Source organism: Oncorhynchus tshawytscha, linkage group LG21 (genome assembly GCF_018296145.1).
Source record: "Oncorhynchus tshawytscha isolate Ot180627B linkage group LG21, Otsh_v2.0, whole genome shotgun sequence".
Classification (NCBI taxonomy): domain Eukaryota; kingdom Metazoa; phylum Chordata; class Actinopteri; order Salmoniformes; family Salmonidae; genus Oncorhynchus; species Oncorhynchus tshawytscha.
This window is the reverse complement of record NC_056449.1, coordinates 2,935,436-2,947,439: the sequence shown is the minus strand read 5'-3', so window position 1 is coordinate 2,947,439 and position 12,004 is coordinate 2,935,436. Positions and strand designations below refer to the sequence as shown.

General features: G+C 41.6%; 1 long non-coding RNA gene across 1 annotated transcript; it reads left to right on the top strand.

The window, feature by feature from the left end:
* The first annotated feature begins 1,120 nt into the window (after positions 1-1,120).
* On the top strand, positions 1,121-4,193 carry LOC121840340. Its single transcript, XR_006079513.1, has 3 exons — positions 1,121-1,556; positions 3,614-3,721; positions 3,888-4,193. It is a non-coding gene; the product is annotated as an uncharacterized LOC121840340 (long non-coding RNA).
* Positions 4,194-12,004: the final 7,811 nt, after the last annotated feature.

Genomic DNA, 12,004 nt, shown 5'->3' with positions numbered 1-12,004 from the left:
CATTGTATTGCATTCCGTGTCTGTCTATAAATAAAGCTTGATTTGAACACATAAAACCCAACATATGCGAGAGATATAAAACCCTAAACAAGAAAGCATTATTGGACATCTTCAGTAATTCCACTACTATGCCAAAAGATGGAGCCCAATTTATGCTGTGCGATCTTTCTGCAGCAGTCTATTTATGGCCCCACTCACCAACAACATGTAACATTGGCCTCTCCACAGGAAACAGTAACAGCAAAGCAAATGGATATAGGGTGACAGTAAACTTCCATGTCAAATAGGCTACAACTGATTTATTTTTAATTTTTTACATGTCCATTCACTACATCCTATTCAATGGAAATACTGGAACTTGACTCTCCATCCTGGTCCAGATGGGTGCTGAAATACATTGGGTCTATCACAACTTAGGATATGACCCAGATGCAGACATGGGAGGCAGATAGTACAGTTCTCAGAGTATTTATTAATATCACAGGGAAGGCAAAGGTTCGTGATCAGGTCAGAGTCAGGCAGGTACAGGACAGCAGGCAGAATGGTCAGAACCAGGAAAAACTAGGAAACAGAACTAGCGCAACAGGAAGGCGGGAAAGACCACTGGTAAGACCTGACCAGACGAACTGGCAACAGACAAACATAGAACACAGGTATAAATACACAGGGGATAATGGGAAGATGGGTGACACCTGGAGGGGGTGGAGACAAGCACAAAGACAGGTAAAACAGATCAGGATGTGACAGGGTCCTTAGGGCAGAGAAAACACATCTACTGTATCTTACTTATTCCTTTTTAAAGATTTCATCATTTTAAGATTCAAGCATTTATATAATGAGGACAAAAACGCTGCTCCTTTCTCTATAGCTATAGAGAAAGGTGTGTGATTTTACCCACGCCCCGCTACTGAACACATTACAGGCAGTGGAGGCTCCTCAGAGGAGGACCTCAGTGAAATTTCATAAAAATAAAATTGTGAAACATTAAAACTATACTAAATATATTCATATGTCACCAAATAATGTATTAAAATACACTGTTTTTGTCACACACAGATCTGTTTCACCTGTCCTTGTGCTTGTCTCCACCCCCTTCCAGGTGTCGCCCATCTTCTCCATTATCCCCTGTGTATTTATACCTGTGTTTGCCAAATCAACCAGCAGTTTTCTCCTAGCTCCTGGTTTTCCCCAATCTCTCTTTTTTCTCGTCCTCCTGGTTCTGACCCTTGCCTGTCCTGACTCTGAGCCCTCCTGCCTGCCACCCTGTACTGTTTTGGACTCTGACCTGGTTATGAACTCTTACCTGTCCCCAACCTGCCTTTTGCCAACCCCTTGGAGTATAATAAATATCAGAGCTCAAACCATCTGCTTCCCGTGTCTGCATCTGGGTCTGGCCTTGTGTCGTTATAGATCAGTTTTATTATGACATGAAAAGGTGAGGGCGTTCAACACTAACTCGAATCAAAAGTATAGCTGTTGAACAGAGAGCCTTTCATCAGGCGGCCTGTACTGCTGGCCTTACCTGCTTTTTGGAAAGTCTGAGCCTTGGTTGAAAGGTGGGTGGGTGCAATGACCTGAAGATAGGGCTGGGCGGTATAAAGTAATTTACTATATACCGGTATTGATGCGCGGACCGGTTTGGGTTTTGACTTTACCTTCTATAACGATATTTGAATGTTTGGTTTGTTACATGTGATACGCCGTGTGTAACGTCCATTTAAAATAGTTTACTCCGTTACTTGAGCCTCCTCCTTCTCTCCATGCCGCTTACCACATAGACCGAGTCCCACCCCGTCACTCAAGGAGCGCATTTGTTGTTGCTTGACCACGAGACACTTTCGGTCAGTCTGCATGGTCAATGCAGCACATGCAACAATGTTGATGACAACGATGTTTCCAATTTTATCTTAATATAAATCCACAAGCATTCTATAATTACAATATTAGTTTGTGTGTCTTACATCTGCAAACAGCTAGTTTTTATTTTCTTAGCAAGCTAAGCTAAATAGTGTTAGCTGGCTAATACAAGTACCGAGTCAGAGCAAACGTTGCTAGCTAATACAGCCTGTTACCAGTGCTGATGGAGGCCTAAATCAGCATGTCGTTTGTGCAACAGTATCTTCTAAATCAAAGAGGAATAGGCGAAGCATGAATATGTTGGCTACATGAATAAAGATTTAATGTAGGCAAAGATTATATGGTCCCCTAGGAAACACTGAACATCACTTTTGTTCCTAACCTGTCACAACTCGTCCATGGCATTTTCATTCGTTGTCATGTCAAACAACACTGTATTCAAAGTGGCCACTATTATTTATATTCTAACTATAGAATAAGAATAAACATTCTATTTCCATGATTCCAAAAGTTCACCCAAGTGTTTTGATCTAAATCGCAATTGCAACATTTGGTTAAAAATTACATTTTGGCCATATCGCCCAGCCCTACCTGAAGAACATTGATGGTTCAGCTAAACGAAAAAAAAAGCAGGGAATGCAATAATTTTTATTTTAGGTGGACACTACGATATGAAAAGTTCCGTTAACAAGAGCTTGCAGAGATAATTGCACATTATGATGCTTTACTTGCTGAACATATGGAACTTTCGACTGTCTTTTCTGGGATGTTGAAAACCATTCCGAATGATTTGATAGCTTCCATCGCCTCATCCATTAAAAGTTATATTACAGAGAATTTGACCCAGGGCTTTTTTTCGCGTGCGCTCAGGTAGGCTTTCCACTTTCTTCCGGTATTTATTTAGCAAAGAGGATAACACATAATCACTCCGGACAGACACAAGCAAAAATTCATGACATAGATGTTGCAGCAGCCTAGGCTACACCTAAACATTAGGAATCTGACATGCTGTATCGGATGAAAACGAGACCATTTTTCAGTCTCTTCAACTGTTAAAAATTGCCCCACCGCTCTGGGACCTGCACCAGTTTGCTTGCAGTTGTCAGTTATCTTCAGGTATGTGGATGGTCAGGGCTTTATTCAGGAACGTTTCTTGGGCTACTTTAATGTGTCAAGTGGGCGAGATGCGCAATCTGTGTTTGACTTTATGAATTTTGAGATGTCTGAGTTTAAATTGGAGACTTTTATCTCCCTCACCAACTTTAAACATCTGCTATCTGAGCAGCTAACCGATCGCTGCAGCTGTACATAGTCCATCGATAAATAGCCCACCCAATTCACCTACCTCATCCCCATACTGTTTTTTATTTACTTTTCTGCTCTTTTGCACACCAGTATCTCTACCTGCACATGACCATCTGATCATTTATCACTCCAGTGTTAATCTGCTAAATTGTAATTATTCACCTACCTCCTTATGCCTTTTGCACACAATGTATATAGACTCTTTCTTTTTTTCTACTGTGTTATTGACTTGTTAATTGTTTACTCCATGTGTAACTCTGTGTTGTTGTCTGTTCACACTGCTATGCTTTATCTTGGCCAGGTCGCAGTTGTAAATGAGAACTTGTTCTCAACTAGCCTACCTGGTTAAATAAAGGTGAAATAAAAAATAAAAAAGTTCATAGAGAAACTCATTGTCCAAATCTATGATGGCGCTGCTGTAATGGAATGTATCTGCCATTTGTATTTACAGCTAAGTCCCCTCCACTACCATTGTCAACTTTCTTTTGGCATGAACTGAAGCCAAGTCTCATGTGCCTGCTCATCCACTGGCACATTGAATGTTTCCCCTCCAAGCACTGTGAGTACCCTATCAATTTTCTCTCATTACTGCATGTAGAGTCAATCACTTACACAGTCACATTATTACATATCAATGATTTTACTCCTTGCTTGGACTAACTCATTCTTAGCTCCTTTGTCTAACTGTATAGTGTGTTGTCTTATATATTTTTTTGTCTTCCCAGTCAAATCCTGTCCTGCATTGGTCAAGCCTCTGAACACCTCAACTCATGCCTCATACCGTCATTCAATCACTGCTGTGATCCCTTTCCAAAATGGTGTAAGACGACCTCTCATTCCTATTCCCCATAATATTGTATTTTAAATGTCTTTATTAAATGCTTTAGTTTAAAAGAATTAGTCTTTGACTATTTTTGAAATACACTTTGTCATCTCTGTGCATTCCGCCCCTATACTGTGGGTCTCCCATCCTCCTAAATGGTTCTAGTCACCAGCCTCCACTGATTACAGGGAAGCCTACTCTGCTGACACTGACAAACATATCTATAAAAACGACATTGTCTGGTCCCTATAATAGGTTGACGAGAAGGGGAGACACAAATACAGTATGATGTCCATCCAAAAACAAACTTTTATGTGGCACTGACCCAACAATGATATGGAATGAATATGAGTGCTCACCGGGGATATGACCGATGCGCTTTGCTGCATGGTGCCAGTATGATAGGCTATTTTTAGTTTAGTTTATCTTTAATGAATCTCTCCTTGTTTGTCTTTCAAGCATCCATGTGGGTTTGTATCTTCCTGATATCCAGTAAGGAGTGGACTTGCTATCCAATAAGGAGGGGACTTGCAGCGCCTCAAATAAAACCACGTTCTATTTTAGCCCTTGGTTATGCATACACGAGCGCAAGCGGTGTGGGTGAAATGATTGAATAACATGTCAACTTATTTTGCAATGCTCATGCACGCATACTTTTCAGATGACCCAGTGGGCAGAACCTGGTTGAAAAGATGTCAGTCGCAAACTGGTTGAAAAATGAAGTTTTTATGGAGTCTTTCGCTAACCACCATATGACCAGTTGGTCATTATGGGCTATATGATGTACTGGTCATAGTTAAAACCTCATCATAACCTGGTAATGACCACCTGACTACAGCTTATTACTCAGTTGTGTAAAGTGCTTAAGTAAAAATAATTTTAAGTAGTACTTAAGTCATTTTTTGGGGTATCTGTACTTTACTATTTATATTTTTAACTACTTTTAATTTTACTTCACTACATTCCTAAAGAAAATTATGTACTTTTTACTAGTATTAGTTACAATTTGAATGCTTAGTAAAAAGGTCAAATTCACACACTTATCAAGATAATGTCCCTTGTAAATTATGTTCGAGTGTTGCAGTGTGCCCTTGGCTTTCAAAAATATTTATAAAAAAGGAAATTGTGCCGACTTGTTATAAGGATTTTGATGTTTAGCATTTACTTTTACCTTGTACTTTTACTCATGTATGAAAATGTAGTTATTTTTCCACCACTGTACTTAAGTACATTTTAAATCTGATACTTTTACTCAAGTAGTATCTTACTGGGTTACTTTCACTTTAGTAATTTTATATTAAAGTATCTTTACTTTCTCAAGAATGACAATTGAGAACTTTTTCCACCTCTGTTATTACCTACTGTAAAAAGTATTGCAGAGGATAAAGTTGGATATTGAAAACATTGTTCATTACATTTCACATTTTTTTCATAGGCACCAATTCAACTTAAAAGTGCAACATATTCTCACATTTAAAATATATCAAGCAATGGCAAAAACAAATCTACAGCACCATTTTTTTGCTCATCTGCATACACTAATAGTTTCATAATACACCCACAGACATTACATCCATAGAAAGACTGGGACACAGAGTGTATTAAAGGCCTAGCCCAATATTGGACTAAAGGAGCCTAACTTTACTCCTTACAGGCTGACTACACCACTCGCGTTGCGTGCGTTGCAAAATAAATGTGGAAATCTATATTATTCAATTATTGCACCCACACTGCTCGTTCGTGCCAACGAGCGTCTGCGTTGCCAAGGGTTAAAATAGAAGTCAGTTCTATTTGTGACGCAGATCGCGCTGCAAGTCCTGCCTCTCCCATCTCCTCATTGGTTTATAGAAGTAGGTACCAACGTGCCATCTCTTCATTGGTTATACCCACATGGGTGACTGAAAGATGAACGAGGTCAGTGGCGGTAATGCAGCTAATTTATGAAAGTTGCCAATCGCAATATTAAGTTAAGAGAAGAAAAAGCCTAGAAGGAGGAGAGGTGACTAGAAATGATTCGGGTTCACCGTTTTATGTGTGGATTAATTGTCAGAGTAGAGGACCTTGTACATTTCAGGTAAAATAACAACTCAATGTTTATATCCCAGGACATATTAGCTAGCAACAGCAAGCTAGCTAAATTGGACAAATTAGCTAGCAAGTGCAAGCTAGCTAGCTAAATTGCCATAAATGATTAATGCTTTTCGACCTGTCCCCAAATTAATGTAATTGGTTCAGTGTGTTTTGATATTTTAATCTGCGTATCGTGATCGCGTTTGGTGTGGGTTGACAAAATACATTTATGCATGATGGCGCACGGGCACAGCCGGTTTCGTTTTGGTGTTAGTCCAAGGACCTTACATGTCCTGTTTAAAGGGCGAATTGGCTCTAGTAGCCAAAAGAGCGAAACACTCCATCTAAACTTGAATTGATTCTCAATTGTGGTATGGTTCTAGTCATAAATCCCTCTACTTTCATATATCAAAATGATTTTACAAATGCAAAATACACACTTACTGTACACTGTTTTAACCGGTTTTAACACAGTTGCAGCCAAAAGTATTTTTCAGTGACAACACATTTGTGGTGACTGTCTTCCATTTAAACACAGGTGTTCATAGACGGAGATAGCTACACTGAACACAAGTATAAACGATACATGCAAATCAAATCAAATGTATTTATATAGCCCTTCGTACATCAGCTGATATCTCAAAGTGCTGTACAGAAACCCAGCCTAAAACCCCAAACAGCAAGCAATGCAGGTGTAGAAGCACGGTGGCTAGGAAAAACTCTGTAGAAAGGCCAAAACCTAGGAAGAAACCTAGAGAGGAACCAGGCTACGTGGGGTGGCCAGTCCTCTTCTGGCTGTGCCGGGTGGAGATTATAACCGAACATGGCCAAGATGTTCAAATGTTCATAAATGACCAGCATGGTCAAATAATAATAATCACAGGCAGAACAGTTGAAACCGGAGCAGCAGCACAGCCAGGTGGACTGGGGACAGCAAGGAGTCATCATGTCAGGTAGTCCCTGAGGCATGGTCCTAGGGCTCAGGTCCTCCGAGAGAGAGAGAGAAAGAGAGAATTAGAGAGAGCATACTTAAATTCACACAGGACACCGGATAGGACAGGAGAAGTACTCCAGATATAACAAACTGACCCTAGCCCCCCGACACATAAACTACTGCAGCATAAATACTGGAGGCTGAGACAGGAGGGGTCAGGAGACACTGTGGCCCCATCCGATGACACCCCCAGACAGGGCCAAACAGGAAGGATATAACCCCACCCACTTTGCCAAAGCACAGCCCCCACACCACGAGAGGGATATCTTCAACCACCAACTTACCATCCAGAGACAGGGCCGAGTATAGCCCACAAAGATCTCCGCCACGGCACGAGGGTAAAAAAAAAACACGCCCTGTTAAGAACTATTTAAAAAAAATTTTTTTTTATATATATTGACTTTCAATGCCAACCCAGACAGGAAGATCACATCAGTGACTCAACCCACTCAAGTGACACACCCCTCCTAGGGACGGTATGAAAGAGCCCTAGTAAGCCAGTGACTCAGCCCCTGTAATAGGGTTAGAGGCAGAGAATCCCAGTGGAAAGAGGGGAACCGGCCAGGCAGAGACAGCAAGGGCGGTTCGTTGCTCCAGAGCCTTTCCGTTCACCTTCACACTCCTGGGCCAGACTACTCAATCATATGACCCACTGAAGAGAGTCTTCAGTAAAGACTTAAAGGTTGAGACTGAGTTTGCGTCTCTCACATGGGTAGGCAGACCATTCCATAAACATGGAGCTCTATAGGAGAAAGCCCTGCCTCCTAGGGACATTTAGGAGGCCTGCGTCTTGTGACCATAGCGTACGTGTAGGTATGTACTGCAGGACCAAATCAGAGAGATAGGTAGGAGCAAGCCCATGTAATGCTTTGTAGGTTAGCAGTAAAACCTTGAAATCAGCCCTTGCCTTGACAGGAAGCCAGTGTAGGGAGGCTAGCACTGGAGTAATATGATCACATTTTTTGGTTCTAGTCAGGATTCTAGCAGCCGTATTTAGCACTAACTGAAGTTTATTTAGTGCTTTATCCGGGTAGCCGGAAAGTAGAGCATTGCAGTAGTCCAACCTAGAAGTGACAAAAGCATGGATTAATTTTTCTGCATCCTTTTTGGTCAGAAAGTTTCTGATTTTTGCAATGTTACGTAGATGGAAAAAAGCTGTCCTTGAAACAGTCTTGATATGTTCTTCAAAAGAGAGATCAGGGTCCAGAGTAACGCCGAGGTCCTTCACAGTTTTATTTGAGACGACTGTACAACCATTAAGATTGATTGTCAGATTCAACAGAAGATCTCTTTGTTTCTTGGGACCTAGAACAAGCATCTCTGTTTTGTCCGAGTTTAAAAGTAGAACGTTTGCAGCCATCCACTTCCTTATGTCTGAAACACATGCTTCTAGCGAGGGCAATTTTGGGGCTTCACCAACAATTTCAAAGATTTTACTGAGTTGAGGCGGCAGGTAGCCTAGTGTTTATAGCATTGGACCAGTAACCAAAAGGTTGCTAGATCGAATCCCTGAGCTGGCAAGGTAAAAATCTGTCATTATGCCCCTGAACAAGGCAGTTAACCCACTATTCCTAGGTCGTCATTGTAAATAAGAATTTATTCTTAACTGACTTGCCTAGTTAAACAAAGGTTAAATAAAAAAATATATTAAAAAACTTTTCATATCAGGAAATCAGTCAATTGAAATAAATTCATTGGGCCCTAATCTATGAATTTCACATGACTGGGAATCTGTTGGTTACAAATACTGTACCTTAAAAAAAGAGGTAGGGGCGTTGATCAGAAAACCAGTCAGTATCTGGTGTAACCACTATTTTCCACATGCAGTGCGATACATCTCCTTCTTCAGAGTTGATCAGGCTGTTGATTGTGGCCTGTGAAAATTTGTCCAACTCCTCTTCAATGGCTGTGCGAGGGAGGCAGAAGGATGGATGAACCCTGCAGAACGCTCAATGTAGGTCTCCATAGCCTTGGTCTCCAGACCCGACAGAGAGTACAGTTGTCCCCGGGGCGGAGTGGTGCCTGGGACAAGGTCAATCCCGCAGTCATAGGGTCGGTGCGGCGGAAGCGAAGTGGCCCAGGCCTTACTGAACACCATCCGGAGGTCCTGGTATTCCACGGGAATGGCAGAGAGGTCCGGGGCAACTTCCGAGCACCCAGGAAAACATCCCGTGGCAGGCTGCGCTGACTTCAGGCAGTGAGCGTGGCAGAACGGGATCCAATCCATGATGGCACCAGCAGACCAGTCTAAGGGGATTGGGTCGTTGGAGCCAAGATAATATCAATACCACGGGAACCTGAGGCAACTTAATAAGCAGGAATTGGATCGTCTCGCTGTGGTTCCCTGACACCTGTAGGTTGATGGGGGTGGTATTGTGGGTGACCTGGCCTATAGAGCGCCCGTCCAGCGCTCTAACGTCCATGGGAATGGAGAGGGGCTGAGTGGGAATGCCTAGCTCAGACGCCAGAGTAGTGTCCATAAAGCTCTCATCAGCCACAGAGTCGATGAGTACCCGGAGAGATTTTGTCTGGTTTCCCCACAGCAAAATGGCATTAAAAGGGGTGCAAGTTAAGGGGAGAGGAAAAGTTCTCTGTATGGCCCACCAGAGCACTCGGTCCTACCGGTGAGCCTGGTCTTTTAGTGGACAAGTCTTAATTTTTAATTGTTTGTTTTGTCTTCTTATTTGATGTTGGACCCCATGAAGATTAGCTAACGTTACAGCAATAATTGGGATCCTAATAAAAATTCACAAAATTTACATGAGATGTCTCATCACGGTATCTCTGTACATTCAAATTGCCATTGATAAAATGCAATTGTGTTCATTGTCCGTAGGTTATGCCTGCCCATACCATAACCCCACCGCCACCATGAGGCACTCGGTTCACAATGTTGACATCAACATACAGCTCCCCCACACGGCGCCATACATGATGCCATAATGCGTGTCTGCCATCTGCCCTGATAGTTGAAACCGGGTTTCATCAATGAAGATCACACTTCTCCCGCATACCAGTGGCCATCGAAGGTGAGCATTTGCCCACTGAATTTCGGTTACAAAGCCAAACTGCAGTCAGGTCAAGACCCTGGTGAGGACAACAAGTACGCAGAAGAGCTTCCATGAGACGGTTTCTGTGCAAACCCACAGTTTCATCAGCTGTCCGGGTGGCTGCTCTCAGACCATCCTGCAGGCGAAGAAGCCAGATGTGGAGGTACTGGGCTGGCGTGGTTACACGAGGTCTGCGGTTGTCAGGCCGGTTGAACGTACTGCCAACTTCTCTAAAACAAAGTTGGAGGTGGCTTACGGTAGAGAAATTAACATTAAATTATCTGGTGGGCATTCCTGCAGTCAGCATGCCAATCGTGCGCTTCCTCAAAACTTGAGACAATTTGTGGCATTGTGTTTTGTGACAAAATTGCATATTTTAGAGTGGCCTTTTTATTGTCTCCAGCACAAGGTGCACGTGTGTAATGATCATGCTGTTTAATCAGATTATTGATATGCCACACCTGGAAGGTGGATGGTAAACACATTTCTGCACAGAATTTGAGAGAAATAAGCTTTTTGTGCATATGGAACATTTCTGGGATCTTTTATTTCAGCTCATGAAACATGGGACCAACACTTTACATGTTGCGTTTATATTTTTCGTACTTCATATTGAAGTGGGACATTAAATCATTGGTCATCAATCTGAAACATTTTAAGAAAGAGGCAGTGGTGTAAAGTACTTAAGTAAAAATACTTTAAAGTACTACGTAAGTATTTTTGGGGGGCATCTGTACTTTACTATTTATATTTACTTCACTACATTCCTAAAGAAAATGATGTACCTTTTCCCTGACACCCAAAAGTACTAGTTACATTTTGAATGCTTAGCAAGACAGGAAGTTGGTCCAATTCACACACATTCCTGACATCTCTACTGCTTCTGATCTAACGGATTCACTAAACACAAATGCTTTGTTTGTAAGTTATGTCTGAGTTGGAGTAGGCCCCTGGATATCCGTAAAGAAAATAAATAAGAAAATGGTGCCGTCTGGTTTGCTTTATGTAAGGATTTTGAAATCATTTATGCTTAGACTTTTGATACTTAAGTATATTTTAGCAATTACATTTACTTTAGATACTTTTAAGTATATTTAAAACCAAATACTTTTAGACTTTTACTCAAGTAATATTTTACTGGATGACTTTCACTTTTAGTTGAGTCATTTTCTATTAAGGTATCGTTACTTTTACTCAAGTATGACAATTGGGTACTTTTTCCACCACTGGAAAGAGGATATCAAAATTTGACAGTTGGACAATTTTTATCTCATCTTTAAATGGTAAAGTTTTGTTTTATCCTAATACATGTTGTAAGATTCAAACAACACTTTATAAACAAACTGTTCCATAATCCTGAGGACATTGTCCCGGACAGAGGTTCAACCAATTGAGGACAGCTTGGCAGTCTTCAGAGTCAAGTTACCTTTATTTTGTTATTTGAGACAATTCACGCACTGCAAGGCCCCTCCTTGTTGGATATTTGCACTAAGATCAGGCAATCATGGGGAGCTGAATAGCATGTCTTTTGGGAATCCAGTCTCAGTGAGATCTGATGCAGTGAAAAAAACATTAATGACCATCAGCATAGCTAGTGTAACAGTATAGCTTCTGTCCCTCTCTTTGCCTCGAACCAGGGACCCTCTGCACATATCACTCACAAAGAAACAGTCACCCACGAAGCATCATTACCCTTCGGGCCACAAAAGCCACGGCTTTTGCAGAGCAAGGGGAACAACTACTTCAGGTCTCAGAGCAGTGACGTCACCGATTGAAACGCTATTAGCGCGCACCACCGCTAACTAGCTAGCCATTTCACATGGTTACACTAGTACAAACCTAGCTATTACCAGGCTGGTTAGTAGGAACCAATACTCATTTAACATCAGAGTATCAAAGAGAAAA